Consider the following 27399-nt stretch of genomic DNA (forward strand, 5'->3'; position numbering starts at 1 on the left):
TATTGAATACAATGACACCTTTGGGATGTATCTCACATTTCAAACAAATAGTAAGACCCCAAAGATTCCTAACTATGAAGATCACTGGATTAAAAACCCTAAACTACTTGAAAAGACTGGAATCACTGGCACCAGTCATTTGTTGCTGTGAGACCCTCTTGCAGTATAACATCATTTGGGGAGTCAATGACAGTACTTAACTTACAGTCGCCTGCAAACCTGGTCTGCACAGGCCTTTTGTCTTTGATGGACCTCTGAGAAGCAGATGCCAAACAGTAGGGGACAGAACTCTAGGAACACCACTAGTGACAGGTCTGCTATCGGAGGTGGAGGCACCTATTTTGCCTTGTGGGTCCTATCGGTGAGCCAGCTGGCCACCCACCTGATGAGACAGGGATCTATGCCAAGTTGTGTTAGCTTTTCAATGATGCCTGAGTAGGGGATTGCATCAAAAGCCATGGACAAGTCAAGGTAAGCTGTATGTACTGACTTTCCCTCATCCAGGGGCTTGGTGACAGTGTCAAAGAAGTTAACCAGGTTCAACAGGCAAGATCTGCCCTTGATGAATCCAGACTGAGTTGGTCAAGTGCTGGGAGATTGCCTATATCCTTTTTTATGAGATCCATAATAATATACGCCAGATCTGACTATACAGATCCGACTTGTCAAGTTAATGGGGTGACAGTTTCCAGGGTCAGTAGTGGCACCACCTTTGTGCAAAAGGATGACAATGGCAGTTCTCCACTCTGCTGAAATGAAGCATGTACTTAGGCTGTGGTTGAACAGGGTGCTAAATGGTGAAGCTAGTTCTTGCTGAAGATGGTACAGAATACAGCCTGGGATACTATCAGGTCACATGGAAGCTGTGTTCTTTGCCTTGGACAGGGCCTTTAACACTTGATATATGGAGATATAAGGTGCATGACATGTATTGGGAATGTCAAATGGGCCTTTGGGGGGACAGGGGGGTGAAACTTGTGCTGAACCTATCTGCTAGCACGTTGGCTAAGTCAACAGAATCAGTGTAAGTGATACCGTTAAGTACAAATTTGAAACAAACCTGGGCTTTGCCATGGAGGTTCCTGATGTAACTTTAGGTAAACTTTCCCATGAATTTACATAATGATAATATTGTTAATCACATATGAAAAAATTCTGAAAGAAGTTGTTGCTGTGCTGTACTGGAACTGGAACCAAAGTCTTCTTAAGACACAAAGTCTTGCTGGAATACTGGAACTGCTGAATCAAAGTCTGGTTAACACAGAATTTTGCATAACTGCATTTGCAGTTTGTTTAAACACAGAGCCTTGCAACCTGCACTAATAAGAAAATATACCTTGCAGCATAATACTGTTTTACTGTAAGCACAGTTACTAATAAAGAACTTATTTTTGTAACAAAAGACATGTACTCCTCTGTTAGTTTGTAGCATAAATGTGCAAAGGTTTATTCTTGATTAGTATGGAAGATTATAACTGCTTCTCCAATATAATACCTCGGAACAAGTGTGTTCCTACCAATACCTCTAACATAGCTGAATTTTAACAGTCTACTTATACTGTTCTTCTCACACACTTAAAATCCTATTTTTCTCTTGGTATCTTTTTTGGGCTTTATAGGAAACATCTGTTCAACTGATGCTTTTCTTTTTAGACTTGTTTTTAAGGAAATGTTTTGTGATAGACTTTCCTGTTGTCCTTCTGCGAAACCATTTAAGCACTTTTGCTGATATGTGAATGCACGCAATCAGGAATTGTTTTTCTGCTGATTTTACAAAAAGCCATGTCCATTAACAGAAGTCTGAAAGGAAACATCTGTAAGAATACATCAAACTGTTCTGCTGCTGATATTGAAAAAACATTTTTGAGGAAAAACATGTCCATTTATCTGTTCTGATACTGTGGGAGATCATGTTTTCTGAGGAAACAGCTTTGTAAAAGAGCACATATTGCTGAGTTTATAAAAAAACATGTCTATTAATAGATACAGTCAGAGCTATGTTACACTAAAGTATGGATGCTCATTACATATTGCTAAGCTCTATTTCTACATTTAAGCAAGCTTTATTGTATGCCTCATTTATTTTGCACTTTTATAGCAGAATTGATTTTATCCTTTACTTATTGTTTAATACACTTAACATAATTATACTAAATCCTTCTATTTTTTTCTATATCATCAATTTTTATTTTAATTTTCCATCTTAGTATTTTTTCTTGATAATTTTTAATTTCTTCATTTATATATTCTTTTTCACTTTTTTCTTATTCTCATCATCTCTCAGAACTTTTTGTACATACATTTAAATATTCTTACTATTAATTTCTCATTCTCTTCCTTTATGCACCTTAATGCTTTATACAAGTTTAAAGAAGCAGAATAAAGAACTGGATTTAGGAAACCCATTCCCCCTTCATTTTCACTCATATACAACACATCTTTTTTTCACCCGGTTTAATCCTGAACTCCAAATTAAAGAAAAGGCCAACTGCCGAGTTTCCTTTTCATATTTTTTCTGGGATCACATAAACATTTCACATATATGCTATTTTTCTCATTAATCCAGAAATCACCAGATAAATCTTTTTCCTGGCTACTATATATACATCTTCCACAGAAGGCGTATTTCTTTCATTTCTGTTATCAAACCCTCCCTCCCATTGCATCATAACTACATCATTTTCACAGATTTTCTCTCTATCAATGATACTTCATTAACTGAAAAATGCACCCCCCCCCCAATGTTTACTAAGTCACCTAAACCCTTATTTTTTTCTTTATTGATGGTCATTTCCATTTCTTTTAAATATCCATTCAGACAAAACACGTCCCTGTATTTTGTTCTTAGTAACTACAACTATATCATCTATGTATAGCACAATTACTGAAATCACAACCTCTTTTTCTATTTCATATCTAGCATTTTTCATTTTATAAACTACTTCACTCACTATCACATTCATTATTGATGCAAACAATATTCCATTCATGGGACATCCTTGCCTTATTCCACACTTCATGCATATTTCTTTACTTAGCCACACATTCACTAACACTTTCACTCTATTATTTTGACATACACACATGCTCCAAATTTGATTACCTATTTTGTATTTCTCCATAACATTCCACAAAGCATCATGTCCTACTATATCAAATGCTTTGCTAATATTACCTATCATAAATTTCACAACCTCCCTTTTACTTATAATATCATCCACAGTTTCTCTCAAAACTGATAACAATTCTTGACATCCCTTCTCTTTTATGTTGTATATACTTTCTCCCATAGTATCCCTCATCTTTCCTTCATCATTTCTGTATTATTCTCATGTAAATTTTATAATCTGTGTTATTTAGTGTTTTGGGTGTCCATTTTTTTATTTAATTTTTCCTATCTTTCTTCTATATAAATTCTAATACCCCACTACATAACTCTTCATAAACAAACCCTTCAACTAAAAGTTCAGTACATTTACAAAATACTCTGCTTGCCAATCCATTAATTGTTTGTATATTCCATACCTTATACTATCTGTCCCTGATACATAATCAGCATTTACTTTCTTAGGTACTGCATCCAGTTCACTAATAGAGATTTCTTTTTCATAGCTTCATAGGTTCATAGGTAAGTACTAGACTATCTGCCCAAGGGCATTTATAAGCCTAGCCAGAGTGAGTTGGCTTTCGCCACCGCCTTAGATTAGTTCCCTGTGCCTCTGACCAGCAGAGCCATTAGTTCCCTGTGCCTCTGTCCAGCAGAGCCATTGCAGTGATCCCCAGGGTAAATTTTCTGTTTCCCATCCACCCATCAAGGTTTCTATTGAAGAGTGCTAGTGAGGGGCTCTGCCTGATGTATATTGGAATCTTGTTACAAAGCATGGGGAGTCTCTGGGTCAGGAATCTATCCCTCCAGCATGTCCTATTTATCATTGTGGTAAGGTTTATATCCCTAGAGAGTGTGGCTCTCAGGGATTTTTTTTTTTTTTTTTTTTTAGGAGGAGCATATCCATCAATTCTGGGTTGGACATGGCCTTGTATGTCAAGCAGAGATCACCTCTGACTAAGCAGTATGCAACCGAGTACAGCTGGAGTTTCTTTAGTCGGGCTGCATAGGTCATCTGTTTGAGGCCAGTAATCCTCTTGGTGAGGTACCTTTGTGGTCTTTCCAGCTGTTGCAGGTTTCTTGTAAGGTACATCCCAAATGGGGCATTGTTTCTATAATGGGTCTAATAAGTGATGAGTAGAGAGGCACATTAACCTCCTTTGTTCTGGATGAGAACCCTTTTGAGATTAGGTGGGCCACATAGAAGGATTTTCTAACCACCTTGGTAATATGATTATCAAAGGAGAGATTACTATCTACTTGGGTCCTCAGATCCCTTATTACTTTTTCTGTATTTAGGGGACTACCACCTATCTGGTAGTTTGTGGGTACTTTGTTTTTTCCAAAGGGGATGATTATGCACTTTTTGGCATTCAGTTTGAGGCCATGATTTTGACACCAGGTATCCGTCTCAGTGAGACCCTTCTGGAGGGTGTCTGTATCAGTCGGAGAATCAATTATGGCCCCTAGTTTGCAGTCGTCTGTGAACTTGGTCAGCCAAAGTCCTCCTGTGCTTGCGTGTACCTCTGAGAAGTATATACAGAACAGGAGGAGTCCTAGGACTGAGCCCTGGAGGATGCCACTTGTAATCGATTTAGAGTCGGATCTAGAGTCTGCAACTCTCACCATGTGGGTTCTGTCCGTGAGCCAATTTGCAACCCATCTCGTGACATAGGGTTTAATGTTCAGGTTGGTGAGTTTGTCTATAATACCAGAATGGAGAATGGTGTTGAAAGCCTTTGCGAGGTCTAGGTAGGCTGTGTGGACCTCCTTACCCTCATCTAATGCCTTGGTAACTGTCTCAAAGAAGTCCATCAGGTTTAGGAGGCATGATCTGTCCTTAACAAAGCCAAACTGGGGTGTGGGAAGCATTGCAGTTATGGAAAGATTGTATAACTATGGGACATTTATATAAAAAATGATCTGAATGGTGGATTTCATTAAAAAAAAGTTTCAGTGTTTCCTTACCTCATTTTCTAGTATTTTTTCACTTTTCATTCATTATTTTCCTTTTTTACTCTTACACGTATTTCTCACATGCTATACTACGATACTCATAATTTGCTCTTGTGTTCTTTTTACCTGTCTAAAAATTTGAATTTCCCTCATTATACTAAATTCCTCTTTAATATTTTACCCAGATATGCAGATACATCCTCCTTTTTCGCTTGTAAATAACATCTCTTCTTAAACAGTAATGCCTTAATTTTTTTCTCTATGTCTTTTGCATATTTCTTTTTCCATGCTATAATACTCTTTTGTATTATTCTCTAAATTTGAATGCATTTTTATGCATATTCCCCATACTCCATTTATTCTTCCCTTCTTACAACATCCTGCTCTTGAAAAAAACACTTTTTATACTTCTTTTTAAATTAAATCCACCATTCAGATAATTCTTTTATATAAAAGTCCTTCGTAGTTATACCAGGGGCAGCTCGTACTATAGGACTGCAGGACTGCAGCCCCCCCACCTGTAAAATGAATAAAATAAATTCCCTATTACCCCCACCATAGAACATATAAAATAAAATTAAAAACATTACTGGACTCCGCACATGCATGCTTAGTTCCTGATTGCTATGTTAGGCAGATCAGAACTCCACGCATGCATGCGTGCTCATTCCTGAGCTCCAGACTGCTCTGTTAGGCAGTCTGGATAAGGAAGGCAGGAAACTCTGCCCTTCCAGCCCAGAGGTCTGTGTGGTGACGAAGGTCACCGGACTACTGCATCGCCCGCAGGCTGGGGGCTCCAGCCTCCTCACGTCGACCCAATAGCAGGAGGCTCCAGCCTCCTCACGTCTTGCAGGAGACCCAACAGCATGTGCGGGCTGTTATGGAGGACAGAGACAGGTGATCGGGCTGCAGGATCACTATGGAGGACTTAGCTGCTGCAGAATACAGGATCGCATGGAGGACAGAGACAGGTAGGGTGTTTATGGAGAACAGAATCTTGTGTGTATGTGTGTGTGTGTGTGTGTGTGTGTGTGTGTGTGTGTGTGTGTGTGTGTGTGTGTGTGTGTGTAATGCCCCAGTTGCTACATGTTGGTGGTTACAGAATAAGGCTTGAACCCTGTACCTTGGGCCCAAGTGACAAGCACCTGAATTCCCTACCCACCACCATTTGTAAAACATTTGCAGAATGTTGCCTCATATTTGTTCTGTTCCTCATAAAATCTGTGGTTTCTCTATTTTTGTTACTTAACACAGCCAGTAGTGCAGTGGTAGCATTGTTGTCTGACAGCTACAGGTTGTCTGGTTTGATTCTTGGCTGGGGTGCCTTCTGTGTGGAGTCTAAATGTCCTCCCTGTGTTTGTGTGGGTTTGCTCTGGTGTCCTCAATGGATATTTGTCCTTATTTTTTCGACTGTATTCCCCCATTATTGGCTTTGTCCAGGTTTCTTGGGCAAAGGTCGAGAGCTATGGTGATAGCTGAACTCACTGAATATGTTTGTGGGCTGTATTCCCCCATTTTTGGCTTTGTTCAGGTGTTTTGTGCTAAGATGTTGACAGCTATGGTGAGAACTGAATTCACTAAATGGTAGCCATTTAAGTTTCAGTCATCCTTTCTTTCATAAAAATAGATGATTTGGCATAGTGGTATGTTGCTCTGACTGTTTTGCACAGGGTCCTGGGTTCAATACTTGGCACTGAAATGTATGGTGGTAACACAGGACTTTATTCTAGCAACTTACCAACATTATAAAAGCAATGTTTAAAATGTGTCCCTGGTTTTTGGGCTTTTGTCCCCCCCCCCAATAAGTTTTGGCTTTTTCCAGATTTCTTGTGCTGGAAAGTTCAGAGATACAGCTGAGTGTCGAGTAGATTTTACAAGGAGCTGAGAGCTGCAGGGGAACAAAAGTTTAGTGTTGCTTATGCCGAGTCTGCTTACATTGTTAATAGCACAACAGGTAGTGTACTTGCTTTTGACACAGAAGGCTGTGGGTTTTACTCCCACAGTAGGTAGATCCATTGTTGATAGTGTACTCTGTTGTAAAGGGGATGGGATGAATGCTGCAGTCCTCTTTAGCGAAGATACCTAGTAACTATGAACCTGTTATCAGTTTGCCATCCATTCCCTATTGCTATATTACTAGCTTATCGTTTTTTTAATGCAACATAGGCAATTTATTCCTCAAGGGCAACAGGCACTTTATTTGTAGATGAAATAATGACATATAAAGTTGTTTGCTAGCAGTAACCTCTTCATTAGTTAACAGATTTTTTTAATGTGTAATTATTTAGATGACTTTTACTTCTTTAGAGATCATGCATATTTACTGATACAGGTGGACTGTAGAAGTTTGAGTAGACTTTTATGATGGAAATGTTCTGAATTGGGCAGTTTTGTCATTATTGGTGCATGCATTTTGTTTCATTGTTTACTGGAAAAATGTTCAAAACAATAAATTTAAAATGCCCACTTACTGTATTGTACAAGGAGTATAATTTAATACAGTCAGGAAGGTGTATCAAAGAGCATCTGTATGTTTCATGTTCAAGGGGCCTATGATTTGAAAACAGTCCAAAATTAATCTTTATCTGCCACTGGCAAAATATATTTTCTTTGAATGTGGGTTTCAATGCTGTTTCAATGAATGTGAGTTTCAAGGGCAGAGAAGTTTTAATGCTAAGTCTATTTTCATTGTGACACTGTATTGCTTTGTTTAGCAGATATCTATTAGGGTTTATGCTGTAAAATATAAAATAAAACTTTTAAATGAAATCCATATCATCACAGAAGTAAAGCACTATGCACATTACAGTGTTTATGGCAAATGGGGCGAAATAACCAAGGAATGGGACATTGGAATGGCTGTAGGGGGAACGCTCCATTCAACCATGATTTTGTGAGGGGGGGGATGTGCAGCAAACTCAGACAGCCCCGGCTGAACTATACCTCTCAACTGTCCAGAATTTTTCAGAATGAATAGATTTTTGCTTCTTATTTTTGGTTTGTTCCTCATAAAATTTGTGATTTTCTGCCAAATCATTTAGGAATGAAGTCACTAAATAATGACAGACATTGAGTTTCAGATGTCATAACCTTCAGAAAAATGCATGCTAAAGCAAGACCTGTTATTATATCAACTGTCTTAAGTTTATACAAGAGCAATTTTTAGTACTGTGTATGTTCCCCCAATATATTTGGCCTTGTCCAGATTTCCTGCATTGAGGTTGAGAGGTACGTGCAAATAAATCGCTTTATAGAATTAGGAATATCTAAACCTCTCAACTGTCCCCAATTTTGGCTCAAAATGTTGCTCTCCCCCTAATAATCTCTCTGTAAAATGACAATTTTGGTAGTAAATGTGGAGGGTTTACAATTATAAATAACTGTAATGATCAGTTATAGATTACTTTTATTTCAGAAATGCATGTAGATGCTCTTGTTTTGTCAGCTGCTCAAGTTAATAGTACTAATTTAAAAAAAAAGTGTCCCTTCTTTGACAGGTTCCCAGCTGTATTGTGTGGCAATTTTATATTTTTGCTTAACATATTTGGTCTGTTTTTCATAAAATTGTGGTTTTCTGGCAAATTAGTAGCAAATCATTAAAGATTGAAGTTAGAAAATAATGGCAGACATTTGAGTTTCAGATTTCGTACCCTTCAAAAATTCATACTAATGCAAGACCTACTACTATTCTATTATCTTTCTAAGTTTATAAGAGCAATATTTAAATCTGTCTTTATTTTTGGGCCTGTGTCTCACTTCTATGTATGGCTTTGTCCAGATTTCTTGCTCTGAGATTGAGAGGTATGAGTGTCAGAGCCATCACCGTCAGCCAGAGACATTTCAAACTGTGACCTACTTGTTGCACTCCACTCCCCATTGTAGTGGCTCTTGATGTGTCCAAGCAAGACAAGGAGCAGTTATGCAGTGTAAGTGTGCAGAGTATTCCCCCATCCAAGGTAGACCACAAGTGCGACCGTGGCTTTTCATCTGTCCTTGATTTTGCAGAATGTTCCAGTTTTCTGCCATATTTTTATACTGTTGATTTATGCTTCTTATTATTCAGAAAATGCATGCTGTTGCAGTGTCCTGTTGCTCTGTATTAAAGTAGCAATGCTTTAATGACCATCAGGTAAGCGTGTCGGAGATTGTAGATGCAAGTAAGCTTTAATAAGCATACTGTTAAAGAATTACCAACATTGAAAGCCTTTTCATTGTTGCCATGCAGAGAATATTTGCATAACTAGATAACGTATAAGCCTTAGGTATTGAAATGCATATGACAGTATTTGTAATAAAGGACATGATTACAGTATTTTCAGAAGCTCATTACATTTGTTGGAGACTTGCAGTTATCTTTGCAGGCTTTACCTGTAAACTAAATAGAATGCCAATCTATCATGTGTGGTCCATAACTTGTGCACTAATCCTTTAAGCAATTTATTTTGAGCATGTTTCTTGTTCGCTGTTCATGTTTTACTTTGATCATGTGTTCTCCATGAAACAAGTAGATAGTTGTTGTCAGGCAGCAGGTCTTTTTTGGATAAGAAGCATTTTTACAAGTGGTGGTATCACAGAGATTGCTACTTTCAGCATGTTACTTGGTAATTTTATAAAGCTGAATATAAATTATAATTAGAACTGTAGTGCAAGGAGAAGTGGTTTGAGCTGAGTGCTGCTTGTTTTTTTTTATACTTGATTTTGACTGGCATTCCAGTAATGTATTTAAAAAGCAATTTATTTTTTCATGCCTCAGAACCTTTGTGTTTCCATCTAGATATTAAGTAAGTTGTCATGTAGCCAATGCATTGAAATATTTTTTTGTTCTACACTTCATTTTGTCTTGATTGGACTCTCGTAATGACGGTTTGGCACCCAGGGCAGCATATTTAATTAAAGTTCCAGTTGTTGTGGTTTTGAGCATAGCTCCACCCCTTTCTAGTTGGTCACACCCCTTCCCATTGGCCCTATCCATTCAGCTGTCTCCTGCAGCCCCTTTTAATTTGAAGTCACCAACCGCCACTGAGTTATACAATCTTTCCATAACTGCAATGCTTCCCACTCCCCAATGTCATCCCATAATTCCTCATTTACTATTTTTATTCCCTTTTCTCTTTTAATGTACCCCCTTTCTTCCATCACTTGGATCCATATTAATAAATGGTCTGAGAACCATCTGCTACTCCCAAGTTTTCTGATAATACAAAATAACCAATTTCAGATCAAAGTGACTTCCTTCCATAAGTCCATTGACTTTTGTTCCACATAGCTAATTTACCACATTTTGTCACTCACTGTATTTCTTACATCTTTCACTTTCTTTTTACTCTTTCCCCTTAAATCACAAATAAAGTCCCCTGCCATTATAATTTTTCATGATAGCCATCACATAGTCTAATATTTGATTACAGATTCTCTCTTTTCTTGCTAGTTATATATGCATATAATGCTATAATTCTGTAAACATGTTTTCCCCACCTTACTTCTACAACAGTTAACCTACCCATCCATACCAATGTTACAACTAGTATTTTCACTGTTTTTTTTTTTACATAACACAGCCACTCCAGAACAACATTCACATCCTAAGTTTCACATTATATTTCTACCCCACAATTTTTCTGTTTGCAGTCTTTCTTCACTTGTCAGGAATGTTGTATCCTCTAACAGAATAACATCCACATCACATTTAGCATATAATTCCAGTATTTCTATCCTTCTTAGAGTGTTAATAATACCATTCACATTACTGAAAGTGCTCTAAAATTCTCCTTCTTTCTAAGTTTAGGGCAAATACTTTTACATTTTTGTTTTCTTATTTTTACTCTTTCCCCAATTTAATATTTTTTTTCATGAGTTTATGTACAAATAATCCTTGCTACTCAGAATCAGATATTTCACTGGCTAGAACTTAAAAAATTTGTAATAGCAGTCCCTTCTCTTAACCTGTCTTCTTGCATTCACTCTCTCACCTCATTTTTTCCCCTCCATATTTTTTTCTTCTAGAGTTTCTTCTTCACCTAGTTCACCCTCTCCCCAGCCTCTTGTTTTTTTTCCTTATATAAGTTTTCTTCCCTTCCCCCTTCTGTTTCATTATTTACTGTTTGCTCTTGACAATCCACCCAAATGTGACCCCTGTTTTTTTCACCTACATTCAGGTACACACCTTCTTGCTGTATGTCTTGTCTCCCCACACTGGTTACACTGTACCTTGTCACAATCTTTAATTACTTGAGGAAAGTCCCCACAAAAGAAACACAATTTAGTCTGACCAGCATATCCTAATGTCCCCTATGACCAGCCATAAAAACAACACTTGCCAAGTATTTCATCATGTTTCTTTCATAGTGCAAAACAACTTCCGACATCTGCTCTTTATTCCATAAGTTTCTCTCATCTTTAACTTTCACATACCATATACCAACAATTTCTCAAAGATCCTGCATGCATTTTTTAACATCATCTTCTTCCAGTTCATCAGATGTAAACTGCACAATAACATTTTTTTTAAATTTAAGTTACTACCAGAAAATAAATAATTGTTCCACAGATAAATGTCCTTTTTGTTGCACAGTTTCAGAAATGTCATCATCAGTCCATCAGTTTCAAATATTAAATCACAAAATGTTTCTGTCCTAATATGTATAAAAGAACAAAGTTCTGGAGCTTTAAACCCATAATAGTTATCAAATTGTACCATGCAAAATATTTGTGTATTACAGTGTCATTTTTTGTTCTTATTCTCACAGTTGATCTTCTCTTTCCTTAGTTTTATTTACATTCTGTTGCTGCTCTCCTTTTTTTTTGCATACCATCACTACCGTATATGTTTTAGTAACTGCATTACCTGCTGCCAGAAAACCAGATACCTTCGCAGTTTGTTGCTGCTTTACTCTTTTACCTTTTGCCACTGCTGCATATGTTTAAACTACTGGATTCTCTGCTGTCACATCACCTGGTTTCTTTTCCACATTATCATACTCAGCACTTCCGAAAAAGTTATTTGCTATCTCACCCTATGAAACAGCAGAACTGTCACCTGGATCATCCTGCTCATTTATTTTTAACAGGGAATCATCTGCAAGCCCTCCAGATATCAATTATGTTATCTGCACCACTTCAAAAGACTTACTTACTTCTTTTTTTACAGAAACAGCTAAACACTTCTCATGTGTAACATCTACCATGCAGTTTACATTCTGAAGCTCCATATCTAACATTTTTTCCAAATTGTCTCTCTCAACCTTTAAACTCTCCATAGCTTTACTCTTTCCACCTCCTCCATGCTACTGTTTTCCTTAAGTCTCTTCCTTGCTGCTGTAGACGTCCTCTGATACCATTTAGCAGATCCAAAGAGTAGTTTTTTTTATTGAAATACATATCTTGTATACAATACATATTATTTACATATTTACAAATATTTACAAAATTTTTACATTTTATACATTGTTTTTAATCACTTCCCCACCCTTTTTTTCCACAATCAAAATGGTATTTTTTTCCAAAATCTTTGCCAAAACTCATTTTCCATTGAACTTAATTTCATTTATTCTTTCAGTCCATATTGTCTATGAAATATAGAATATTATTCTGTCCATTTTTTTTACTTTTTCTTGTTTTTTTACACCATAAAAAACAAATTTGATCATATCCATATTTAACTGTTCCACTTTTGTAATTTCTTTAATTATATTACATTTACATGCTTCATTCCATAATTCTTTAGCTCTCATACATTTCAGAAAAAAACATGTTCTGTTGTTTAATACTCTCCACATTCATGATATACTATTTTGTTTACTTTTGTAATGTATATTTGCCTTAACCAGTAACTTTATTATAGACAATCTCCACAGAAAATCATTACATTCATGAATCTTTTTATACCATTTATATCTCATCTTTATTGCATTCTTTTTCCCAGTTTCTAACTCTTTCCATGGATCACTAAAATAAAAAAGCTTTCATAATACTTTGATACTATTCTTTCCTATCATTCTCAGTCTTATTAATTTTTAGTTTCCATATTATTATTTTATTTTGATATTCTTTTATATCTTAATTTATATTTTCTTTAAAGCTTTAACCTGCCTCCATTTTTTCCAGAAGGCCTGATACTTATATTCATTAATAACATCTACCAAATTTTCTTTTTTATATAATATTTCAATGCTCAGTACAAATTCATTGATGCTATATACACAACTGGATTAATTAAACCCAATCCCCCCTAGTTCTTTTTTCAAGTACAAAATTCCTCTCTTAACTGGATTCAACCTGGAACCTCACATAAAAGAAAATAATATATTCATAAATTCCTTTTCATATCTCGTTGGAACCATATAAACATTTGCCATATAAGCAATACTTCCTATTATCATAGTATTTATCAAATAAGCTTTCTTTCTATATGAAAAATGAAATGATTTCCAAAAGAGATCATGTCTTTTATTTCATTTAATAATGTTTTCCACTGCTCTTCTTTATATACATTTTGTCCAAATGTAATACCTAAAACATCTATAGCCTCCATATTAAATCTTATATCTCTTACGCTTCCTACTAAACCAAATTACTTTTTTCTTTATTTATACATAATCCAATTTTGATTAATAAACAATTTATTTTTTTAATAACTTTCTCCCATCTGTTCCTTATTACTTGTAATTATTATAATATCATCAGCATAAGACATGATCTGCCCTTTATGAAACCAACCCAATTTGGTTTTGTAATGCGCAGATCTTGCCTACTCAACCTGGTGAACTTCTTTGAGAAGGTCGCCAAAGCAATGGATGAGGGCAAAATCATTAACATTGCTTACTTTGACCTGGCCAAGGCATTTGATATAGTACCCCACATGGGCATTGTTGACAAACACAAGAGGTTAGGTAAAAAACCTGTATGTCACCCAGTGGATAGCCAACTGGCTCTCAGAAGTTAGAATGGGGGAGTCCACCTCAACAAAGAGGCCAGTCACAAGTGAAGTCCCTCAGGAATCAGTCCTTGGACCACTCCTTTTTGGCATTTATGTCTCAGAAGTCAAGACCAATGTCAGTGGTCCCTGGCTGACTAAATTTGCAGTTGATTTCAAATTTAAGCTGTCATTGAATCGCACACTGACACAAATGTTCTCCAGGAGGGGCTGACACGGACAAACAACTAGTGTCAAAGTCATAGACTAAAACTAAATGTCAAGAAATGTATAATAGTATCCTTTGGGAAGTCATCCATCCCTGGTAACTATCATATTTACAATATACCCCTTAGAGTTGACCCAGTAGTCAGGGACCTAGGGACACACATAGATAGTAATCTATCCTTTGATCATCACATGTCTACAGTGGTGAGGAAATCATTCTATGTTGAGCAACTTATAAACAAACGTATTGCATCTAAGTCCAAGGAAGTCATTGTTCCATTGTATTCGGCATATCATTGAGTACAATTCCCCCTTTGGTATGTACATAACCAGGCATATCCAACAACTGGAATGTCCACAGAGGTTCCTCACTAAAAGAATACAGGGCAAAAGTAATATGTCCTATGCAGACCGCCTCAAGGCCCTATCCCTGCATTCTGTCTCCTACAGGCTTTTGAGGGGAGATCTATGCCTGGCATACAGGGCATTGTCAGACCCCACTCTGATGGACCTCCTGCATATCCACAAAACAAAAAGTACCAGAATTACCCATTCTAAAGACTTAAACCTTTCCTGTGATATAAATAGGACCTGCTGGAGAGATAGGTATGTATTCCAGCGACTACCCCATCTATGGAACAGGCTGCCCATCCATGTAAAGCAGAGTTCCTCCCTAATCCAATTCAAGTGCAGTTTGGACAATTGGATGGGATACAAGAAATTCATCCCTGGTTTGACACCTATGTCTCTGATGCAAACAGATTACCTGTAAATTGTTCATCTCCCAGGCCCATGCTTACATTTATCAAGGGTATCAGAACTCATCAGAGATTTGGGATGCATGCTAGGCTTAAAAAGGCCCTTGTGGTTGTTAGCCTATTAAACACCTATGAACCTGTAAGTATACATTAAAGGCATTTGTAATTCGTTTAATATTTTGTATCTTACAATATATATCATTTTATTAATTTTATTTACTATTACATTCATAACCAATGAAAAAATAATGCTACTAGTCAGTCTCGTCATATTTCTGCTTTTATTTAAATTTTTCCCTTATCCATCCATTAACATCAATTTTAACATAATTTCTATCATAAAGTGATTTAAATATATATATTATTTCCTTACCTATATTATATGCATTCAAAATATTCCATAATGATTCATGTTGACTTCTATCATCTGATTTACTTAAAGCTCCTATCATAATCTGTGCATCAATTTTTTATTTACAATATCATCCACTGCCTCTTTAATAATCCATAATAAATCTTGTGTTCCTTTTCCTTTTTGTCCGAAAAAGGTTTGCTCATATAACTTTTCTGTTTTATTTGTTAGGCTTTTAGTTATAATTCTCGTGAAAATTTTATAATCTGTATTATTTAAAGTTATTGGTCTCCAATTCTTTGTCATCCTTATCCCCTTTTTTCCATATAAACTTTGACTCCTATATATAGCTCTTAAAATTGATTCCCTTTTCCAACCATTCATTCAATACTTCTACAAATTTGACTTTTTGCCAATACTCCATTCCATTATACATATGATATTCAATACCATCCAAACCTTTTGCTGTAGTCATATTTATATATTTCAAAACTTCATTTAATTCATTAGTATTTATATTCCTTTCCAAATATTCATTATCATCCTTGGTTAACTTTTTTATTTCATATTTCCTTTTATTTTTTATTTATTTTTTTAACAAACAATTCTGTAACATATTTCTTAATCATTTCACATATACTTTCTTCTGTTTTCAATTGCCTTCCTTCTTTATTCTTTAGCTCCCTTATTATTCTTTTTCTTCTTTTACTAATTTATTTAAATACGGTGCTGCTATTTCCTTCTTTCCTTGTACACAATATTTTGTTTGTATAACAACTTATTGCTCTCTACTTGATTCTTTTCATATATTTCTTATTCTTTGTCATAAAAAGCTCTCTCTTTTTTAATATATCTCGAATTATATCTTGCCTTAATTTCTTATATATATTCTTTTCTTTCTTTCTCTTATTTTCAATACAGTATAGAAAACAAGTTTTATATTTTTCTTTAAAACTAATCCACCAGGTAGTTCAATTTCTGTAAAATTCTCTCATACCTATGCAATTTCCCACAATGTAAATATTACTTTTCTGTCATCTTGCCTTCTTCCTCGTTTAATTTTTTAATACCCTTCCCTATTTTTATATATTCTTCCTTTTCTTGCACTATTATCCATATCACTAAATGATCAGAAAATCCAGTGTTTTTTATTCCTTGTTGCACAATCTTTAAAAGATCTGATACCAAAAATTAATCAATGTCAGTCATAATCTCGTTTCTTCTATAAGTCCAGTGTCTATTTTCCAATACATATAGTTTGTCACATTTCATAATCTTTTTGACTATTTTAACATCATATCTTTTCTTCTTGTTTATTCTCAAATTACAATTGAAGTCTCCTACCAATATTATATCCATATTAACACATACACAATTTAGAAGCTTTCTATACATTTCTTCCCTTTCTTTTATTGCAGCATATGCATATATGGCAGGTCTATATTGAATCCGCAAATGTTCACAATGTTGAATCTGACATTGTCGACATGTGAACAGCGACACCGCAGAACATTGAAGAGGTAAATGGAAATCTCCGTAAGGGGAGATTTCCATTTACTTCAATGTAGTGCGATCTCAAAGTTGGTATATTTAAGTAGCGGGGGTGTGGAGGGTGCAGGGGGGCTTTCCCCCCTGCTTACAGCAAGTAGTTTTGTTTCCTGACTTTTTTTACTGTTTTTATTAGGTATTCGATGTTACTGGACTTCGATGATATGGTGTCGATCATAATGTATTTGAAGTTCAGTAATTTCCAGTATCTAATATAGACCCTATATGGCTATATTCTAAAAACACTTTTATTCCATCTTAAATCTAATACAGTAATGTGTTCCAGTTCCACTATTGGCACATCCAATACTTTGATGTTCCCTTGACATAGTATGCATATACCAGAACATATTTATGTTCCCATATTCCATATGATTGATCCATTCCACATTTTTCTGTTTGCATTCTTTCTTTATCTGTTAATAATCTTATGTCTTCTAATATGATAACATGAACATCTAGCAAAGCATACTATTCTAATATACATATTCTCCTCTTAATATTTTTTATACTATTGACATCTACAGGTAATATTTTCAGGTTTTAATATAAAACGAAGGGGGGGGGGGATAGATCTCATCCTTTGCCTTTCTTGATCTCTTTAAATGACATGCATTTATATTTTATTTTCCTTTCTTTAACCATTTTCCCTATCAAATTCTTCCTCCCTTTAACTACTTGCCAATTTACATATTCATCTTCACTTGTCTCATTATTTTCTTCATCTCTTATTTCTTTTTTCTTTGACATTGTTTTCTATAGCCTTATCTGTCTCATTCTGATCTGTACCTTCCTGAATTATATTTTAACTTGTTCTAAATCTTGTGTCTTTTCTTCAACTTCAACTTGTTGTTCATCATTATCATATTCTAACCATGCATGTCCAGTATTGCCACATTTTTTTACATTTTAAATCACATTTTTTTGCCTCATGTCCTATTTTTCCACATTCAAACATTTCCTTTTATTACTTTCACCAATTAAACGAGCATCTTCTCCACAGAAAAAACAGATTTTGGGTTGCCCCTGTATCTTAAAAACCTCCATTACCATTCACATTTATATCACTTGGTATATGCTTTACATTATTATTTTCCATATTTAAAATAATACCACATTCCCATCCCCAGTCCAAAGTCTTCTTTCATCATAAATCTTTGTTGCTTCCATTGCTTTTCTGCAAACAGTTTTAAATTGAACAAGTATTATTTTTTTGTCTAAAAAAGGATTGAAAAACATATTCTGGCCAAGGATATACATTCTTTTTTTACTCATATTTTCCTATAACATTTTTCATAAACTGTCCATTTTTCAAATAATAAGTCACAAAAAGTCTCTTTGTTAATAAGAATGAAAGTTGTTACCTCCTTTGCAGTAATAACTAAAGGTACAATCAAGGAGTTCCAGACTTCATAGCTGTCTAAGCCTTCCTTTTTTTTGCTGCTTATTCAAACAGCATACCTTCTTTTCATTTCCTTCACTTCTTCCTTTCTTCCTTGCACCTCTTTCACAGTTTGTGCACATATCTTTACATCTGGTTCACTTTCTCTCCCATCTTCTTCTATTTTCACCATTATTTCACTCCACAATACTACACTGTTTACAGGCTCACTTTGATTAATCATCTGCTCCAGATAATCATCCTGCAACCCTCTGCACTGTAGGGTTGTAATAATGTATTCCTTTTGACTATCCATTTCTTCTTTAAACAGCTTCTGCTGAAATACCTCCACTGAGTCACTGAGTCAACCTGCATCTCCTCTACTGAAATGTTCTGCTCCAATACCTCTCTCCCCTTCAGTATAAACAATTCCTCCACTCTACTCTCACTTTCTTCCATTTCTTGTAGCGATGTACCAATTCCGAACTATACAACTCCCCATGCTTATTTTCACTTGCCTTAGCTCACCAGTCTCTCCAGGCCACCGTTGTGCATGGAACAGAAACTGGAGAAAAGAAGTATAACACACAATGTCTTCCCCCTACGCTACAAGTAGGGGAAGTTCCCTGATGCACTAACCAAATTTCCTATAAATATCACCAGGGGTTTCCACTGAAATGAGGCCACTAGCTAAGTGAGACTAACCTGGTCAACAAGGGATAAACAAATAATAAATAAATAAAATACTGTGGTGAGATAGGTTGATTACTCAACACCTCTCCCACATCTGGCATAGTCTCCCATGATAAATCTGGCAGTGTGATGCATTATCTTCTTTCAAACAGGAACTGAATGATTGGATAGGTATTCAGAAATTCACCTCTGGTTTGACTGGCTAACATTCCTTGAAAAAGGAGGTACAGTCAAAGGGTGCATACTGGCAAGGCACAAATGGTCACTAAACTCATTTGCCTCATATTTCCTCTGATTCCTATGTTAAAAGATGCATTTTAGGAAAATGCACCCTTACATTGGTGATGTGAGCTGAAATTTGGCTGGCTGGAGCCCTGCAATTTATGGAGTGAACCACTGATTTGGATGGCAATCTAATTAGCATATATATATATATATATATATATATATATATATATATTTTTTTTTTTTTTTTTTTTACTAAGGAATCAGTGTGGGGATATAGTGACTTGACAGCTCGATTTCTACTGCTTAGTGCCCTCTCAAAGTAATAACTAGTAACAGTGAGCCATTTCAGAAGATAGTAGAATGATGGACTGACTTTAATGCATCTATTCAAATACACAAACAGTAACATTGTGATTAAAGGGTGGTTTAGTGGCAGGGGACCCGTAAAAATGTTTCAGGATCCAACAGTACAGTGAGGAGCTGAGGATGCCTGATGATGGCTTCAGGTTTCTACAAGGGAGGAATATAATACATAACTAAGTACACTGCTGGTTAAAAACTGGAAATGGGAGCCAGCAGATCCTTTTGGTGCATGTACATCAAACAAAAATGCCCAGGAGACGATGGAGTGTCACTAGATCTTAGATATGAAGTGATGGAAATGTTTAAAGGACATAACTATTTACTTTATTCTTAAAGTTATAAAATGTTTTCGACAATGACAATGAGTATTATAGCAGAAAAGTATATTTTTCTTTACACTTTTTGTTAATTTAACCAATAGGAACTGAGGGATGACGATGCAGTTGGAAGCAGACTGGTGAACAGAAAAACAGAGTTATAGAAACAGAGAGCTCACAAAACTGCTACTTCAAGTGGGGTAGAACATAAAGGAAGAACTGCAAGGGGCACTTTTAAATGGGGAAATATGCAAACATAAGGTAGAATTCATACAAAATGGGAGACAAAAGGGACAGAGATTGTAGTAAAGTGAATGGGGAAAGATTGGGGTTTAAGGCAAAGGTAGCGTACTATTAGAAATACAAGGAACAAGACAGTGAACTAGAAGAGAAGTTAGGAACTGCAGGTAAAAGTGTACTAGACTTAGAAGCTGTAAGGCAGGGAGAACAGTGGTGGAAGGTGGGACCCGTCAGAGGATGAGGATGTAGGACAGGTCGAGTTCAAACAGAAGGAGTTCCCATAACAAATCATTCAAGCTAAGGTCCTTCACAGCCAGGTGTGGCCAGGATTCAGCTTCATGGATGCTCAAGGTCAAGTTATACTTATCCCAGAAAAGCAGCTGAAAGTGAGTGATGTGGAAGGTGCACAGACAGATTCAGTTTCAGACTACTATCATAAAAGTTAGGGGAAATGTCCAGTTCGGCCAAGAAGTATACAGTAGAATATAGGAGGATATGAAGAGACCAAAGCAATGAAATAATGCTACAGGAATTTAATTTGTTAAAATATGAATATGCTGGTGAAAAAGAGAAAGTATAGAGTGCTTTTATTCAGAAGGGCTCATCTTTAGGACCATAGCTTCATAGGTAAGGCTAGCTGCCCTTGTGAGCCATTTTAAGCCTAATCAATTTCCTATCATGGGTAAGAATTAAACCTTGTACCTAGTGACTGTGAAGTAAACATCTTAACCATTATACAAAGCCCCAATCTCCTGAGACAGATCTATCCTTTGGTGCACACTTCAGTCAATGTAGGGAGCTAGGGTGGGGTGTTTGCTATGTTAATACTGTCTAATGTCTCATTATGTTAAATATGTAACTTCTCATCACCTTATTATTGGGTATTATAGATTTATACATATCTGTCTTCTCTTATTTTATTCCTTATCCTTTTATTATGTCTCCTTTCTTTTATGGTTACTTGTGCTATTGGCAAGGCCAATGAAGGGATTGAAGATGTAACTCTAAATAAAAAAGGTTTTGTTCTTAGTAATATATGTAAAATGAATTTATTGAGGTATATTGCATGTTAATTTACAAAGTAGCACTATAAAGTATGCAGAAGTATTCAGTGACAGCTGGTGGCTTCAAATTAAAGGAGGGCTGCAGGAGACAGCTGAATGGGTGTGGCCAATGGGAAGGGGTGTGGCCAACTAGAAAGGGGTGGAGCTATGCTCAAAACCACAACAACTGGAACTTTAATGCAATATGCTGCCCTGGGTGCCAAACAGTCATTACGAGAGTCCAATCAAGACAAAATGAAGTGTAGAAGAAAAAATATTTCAGTGCATTGGCTACATGACAACTTACTTAATATACAGATGGAAACAGGTTGTGAGGCATGAAAAAATAAATTACTTTTTATAGGTTCATAGGTTTATACTAGGCTATCTGCCCTAAGGCATTTATAAGCCTAGCCCAAAGTTTTGTGGCTTACGCCATCCCTTATGTTAAAAAATACTGTGCCCATTAGTTTGTTGTGCCTCTGTCCAGCAGTGACACAGAGATGATTCCCGGGGTAAACCTACGATCTCCCATCCACTGGTCAAGATTTCTCTTGAACAGAGCCAGCGAGGTGCTCTGCCTCACATGAACTGGGATTTTATTCCACAGCATAGGGAGTCTCTGGGTGACAAATCTATCCCTCCAGCATGTCCTATTTATATCTGTGCTAAGGTTTAAGTCGCTTGCTCTAGTGGATCTGGTAGATTTGGATTTTTTGAGGTGGAGCATGTCCATTAATTCCGGGTTGGACATGGCCTTGTATGTCAGGCACAGGTCACCTCTGAGAAGGCGGTATGCGACTGAATAGAGCTGGAGTTTCTTCAGTCTGGCAGCATATGACAGATTTTGGAGTCCCTTTATCCTTTTGGTGAGGAACTTTTGGGGTCTCTCCAATTGCTGCAGGTGTCAGGTCAGATACATCCCGAATGGGGCATTGTACTCGATCATTGGTCTGATAAGTGAAGAGTACAGGGAAACAATGACCTCACTTGATCTGGATGTGAATCCCTTCATGATCAGGTGGGCAATGTAGAAGGTCTTTCTAACCACTTTAGCAATGTGAGTGTCAAAAGAAAGGCCACTGTCAACCTGGGTCCCCAGGTCCCTGATAACCTCTTCTGTGCTTAATGGATTGCCACCTATATGATAGCTTGGGGTTACCTTGTTTTTCCCGAAGGGTATGACTATACATTTTTTGGCATTTAACTTCAGGCCATGGCTCTGGCACCAGTTATCAGTTTCTGAGACCCTCTGAAGGATATCTGTGTCCGATGTACTTTCCACTATGGTGCCCAGTTTGCAGTCATCTGCAAACTTTGTCAGCCATAGTCCTCCTATGTTTGCCTGTACTTCTGAGAAGTAGATGCCGAACAACAGGGGCCAAGGACTGAGCCCTGTGGGACCCCACTTGTGACCGGCTTGGAGTCTGACATGGCGCCAGCAACTCTAACCCTGTGGGTTCTGTCCTTTAGCCAGTTTGCAACCCATCTTGTGACATATGGGTTTACATTTAAGCTGGTAAGTTTCTCTATAATACCCGAGTGGGGTATTGTGTCAAAAGCTTTTGCAAGGTCAAGGTAGGCTGTATGGACTGCCTTCCTCATCAATGGCCTTGGTGACTGTTTCGAAGAAGTCGACCAAGTTCAAAAGGCATGATCTGCCCTTGACAAAGCCAAACTGGGTTGGGTCCAATGTCTGCAAGTCCCTATGTCTTTGTTTATGAGTTCCATTATGATCCTCTCCATAGCTTTGCAGACCAGGCTTGTTAAGCTTATGGGGTGGTAATTTCCAGGGTCCGTAGAGGTACCGCCTTTGTGGAGTGGGACCACAGTTGCCGTACGCCACTCCTTGGGCACGTATCCTGTGGTAAGGCTAAGATTAAACAGCTGCCTTATATGTGGGTTTAGTTCCTCGTTGAGTTTGTGTAGCACACAGCCGGGGACACCATCCGGTCCCATTGATGCTGTGTTTTTAGCTTTAGAGAGAGCAGCTTCCGCCTGCGCATTAGAGATGTCTGGGAGGCTACACTCCGCTGGGATAGTTATCTCTCCTTTTGGGGGGGAGAAGGGGGTGAAGTTTGCACTGAACCTGTCTGCCAGTATGTTGGCAATGTCTGTGTGTTCAGTGATTTTTGTATCATTTTGGACTAATTCTGCGCATATCTGGGAGTTTCCACCCAGGTTTGTAACATAGCTGAAGAAGGCCTTATGATTGTCTTTTGAATCTATTGCAATTTTTCTCTCAAATTTGGCCTTGGATGATTTTATGAGTGCTCGTATTTTTTTACTAATAATGATCAAGGGTGTCTTCTCTTTTATGGATTTTGCTCTATCATGTAACAGCTTTCTCCTCTTATTGTAAAGTTTGTTTATGGCTGGGGTCCACCAGACTGGATGTTTGCCCTTGGTGGAAAGAGTCTTGGTTTTATTAGGGATTGCCTGATTCATGCAGTCCTGGAGGTGTTCGTAGAAGGCATTTGTAAGGGCTTCCGCAGCTTGGGTTGTGGTTTCCACTGGCTCGGGGGCCTTGAAGGATACCACACCAGTCTTTTAAATACATTACTGGAATGCCAGTCAAAATCAAATATAAAAAACAAGCAGCACTCAGCTCAAACCACTACTCCTTGTGCTGCATTTCTAATTATAATTTATATTCAGCTTTATAAAATTACTAACTAACATGCTGAAAGTAGCAATCTCTGTGATACCCCCACTTGTAAAAATGTTTCTTATCCAAAAAAGATCTGCTGCCTGTCACAACTATCTACTTGTTCCATTGGGAAGACATGATCAAAGCAAAAAATGAACAGCAAACAAGAAACAAGCTCAAGATAAATTGGTTAAAGGATTCCTGCACAAGTTATGGACCACACATGATAGATTGGCATTCTGTTTATTTTACGGGTAAGCCTGCAAAGATGATTGCAAGTCTCCAACAAAAGATGATTGCAAGACTCCAATAAATGTAATGAGCTTCTGATAATACTGTAATCCTGTCCTTTATTACAAATACTGTCATATGCATTTCAATACCCAAGGCTTATACATTATCTATTTATGTAAATATTCTCTGCATGGCAACAACGAAAAGGCTTTCAATGCTGGTAATTCTTTAACAGTATGCTTATTAAAGCTTACTTGCATCTTACAATCTCCGACAAGCTTACCTGATGCTTATTAAATCATTGCTACTTAAACAGAGCAACAGGGCACTGTGACAGCATGCATTTCCTGAATAATAAGAAGCATAAATCAACAGTATAAAAATCTGTCAGAAAACCAGAACATTCTGCAAAATTAAGGACAGATGAAAAGCCATGGTCGTACTTGTGGTCTACCTTGGATGGGGGAATACTCTGCACACTTACACTGCATAACTGCTCCTTGCCTTCCTTGGACACATCCAGAGCCACTACAATGGGGAGTGGGGTGCAACAAGTATGTCATAATTTGAAATGTCTCTGGCTGACAGTGATGGCTCTGACACTCATACCTCTCAATGTCAGAGCAAGAAATCTGGACAAAGCCATACATAGAACTAGAAGTGGGACACAGGCCCAAAAATAAGGATAATTTTTAAATATTGCTCTTATTAACTTAGATAATAGAACAGTAGTAGATCTTGCATTAGTGCGAATTTTCTGAAGGATATAAAATCTGAAACTCAAATGTCTGCCATTATTTTCTAACTTCAATCTTTAATGATTTGCCACTAATTTGCCAGAAAACCACAACTTTATGAAAAACAGACCAAAAATGTGTTGCAAAAATATAAAGTTGCCACACAATACAGCTGGGAACCTGTCATAAAAGGGACACCTTTTTAATATTAACATTGTTAACTTGAGCAGCTAACAAAATAAGAGCATCTACATGCATTTTTGAAATAAAAGTAATCTATAACTCTGATCATTACAGTTATATATAATTGTAAACCCTCCACATTTTCTTCCAAAATTGCCATTTTGAGGAGGGTTTATTAGGGGAGAGGAACATTTTGAGCCAAGATTGGGGACAATTGAGAGGTTTGGATATTCCTAATTCTACAAAGTGATTTGTACGTACCTCTCAACATCTTAATGCAGGAAATCTGGACAAGGCCAAATATATTGGGGGAACATACAAACACTACTAAAAATTGCTCTTGTATAAACTTAAGACAGTTGATAGAATAACAGGTCTTGCATTAGCATGCATTTTTCTGAAGGTTATGATGTCTGAAACTCAATGTCTGTCATTTAGTGACTTCATTCCTAAATGATTTGCTAGAAAACCACAAATTTTATGAGGAACAAACCAAAAATAAGAAGCAAATATCTATTCATTCTGCAAAAATATGGACAACTGACAGGTATAGTTCAACCGGGGCTGTCTGAGTTTGCTACCCCCCCCCCTCACAAAATCATGGTCGAATGGAGCCTCCCCCCCTGCAACCATTCCAACGTCCCATTCCTTGGTTATTTTGCCCCATTTACCATAATCACCGTAATGTGCATACTGCTTTACTTCTGCAATGATTTATATTTCATTTGAAAGTTTTATTTTGCATTTTACACACAAACCCTAATAGATATCTGTTAAACAAAGCAATGCAGTCTCACAATGAAAATAGACTTAGCATTAAAACTTCTCTGCCCTTGAAACTCACATGCATTGAAACAGCATTGAAACCCACATTCAAAGAAAATACATTTTGCCAGTGGCAGATAAAGATCATGTCTGGGCTGTTTTCAAAATCATAGGCCCCTTGAACATGAAACATACACATGCTCTTTGATACACCTTCCTGACTGTATTACATTATATTCCTTGTAAAATACAGTACAGCTGTTAGAGGGCATTTGAAATTTATTGTTTTGAACATTTTTCCAGTAAACAATGAAACAAAATGCATGCACCAATGACAAAACTGCCCAATTCAGAACATTTCCATCATAAAACATCTACTCAACCTTCTACAGTCCACCAGTATCAGTAAATATGCACAATCTCTGAAGTAGTAAAATCCACATTAAAGAAATCTGTAACTAATAAAGAGGTTGCTGCTAGCAAACAACTTTATATGTCATTGTTTCATGTACAAATAAAGTGCCTGTTGCCCTTGAAGAATAAATTGCCTATGTTGCATGCATTAAAAAAATGATAAGCTAGTAATATCCCAATAGGGAATGGATAGCAAACTGATAACAGGTTCATAGTTACTAGGTATCTTTGCCAAAAAGACTGCAGCATCCACCCCCTTTACAACATAGTACAGTATCAGCAATGCATCTACCTACTGTGGGAGTAGAATCCACAGCCTTCTGCATCAAAAGCAAGTACACTACCTGTTGTGCTATTAACAACGCAAGCAGACTTATCATAAGCAGCACTAAACTTTTGTTCCCCTGCAGCTCTCAGCTCCTTGTAAAATCTACTCGACACTCAGCTGTATCTCTGAACTTTGCAGTACAAGATATCTGGAAAAAGCCAAAATTTATTGGGGGGGGGGACAAAAGGCCAAAAACCAGGGACACATTTTAAACATTGCTTGTATAATGTTGGAAAGTTGCTAAAATAAAATGCTGTGTTACCACCATACATTTCACTGCCATGTCTTGAACCCAGGGGACCCTGTGCAAAACAGTCAGAGAAACATACCACTATGCCAAATCATCTGAAACAGAGGAAGACAAACTTAAATGGCTACTATTTAGTGAATTCAGTTTTCACTATAGCTGTCAACCTCTTAGCAAAAAACACATGAAAAAAGCCAATAATGTGGGAATACAGCTGCCAAACATATTCAGTGAATTCAGTTCTCGCCATAGCTCTCAACCTTAGCACAAAATACCTGGACGAGGCCAATAATGGGGGAATATAGTCCCAAAAATATGGGCAAATTTCAAATATCCATGTTATAAATTTAGACAATTGCTAGAATAAAAGGTTTTGTTTTGCCATGTACTTTCTGAAGAATATGAAGTCTGAAATTCAAATGACTGTTATTTTTAAACATTTGTTAACCAGGAAACTAGTCTGACTTGGAACAAAACAAAGCCAAATTTCAGCAGAGCAGGGAGAAACACTCCAGACACATCTTTGTAAGGGATGGGAGGACATGCAGACTCCACACACAAGGCACCCCAGCCAAGAATCAAACCAGAGAACCTGTAGCTGTCAGACAACAATGCTACCAGTGCACCACTGCACTACAAACCTTTGCAAGGAAATATGAAGATACAGAAACCACAGATTTTATGACAAACAGAACAAATATGAGGCAAAAATCTGCA

The sequence above is a fragment of the Protopterus annectens genome, chromosome 2.part1 (assembly GCF_019279795.1).
Source record: "Protopterus annectens isolate FY-2018-M chromosome 2.part1, PAN1.0, whole genome shotgun sequence".
In the NCBI taxonomy this organism is placed as follows: Eukaryota; Metazoa; Chordata; order Ceratodontiformes; family Protopteridae; genus Protopterus; species Protopterus annectens.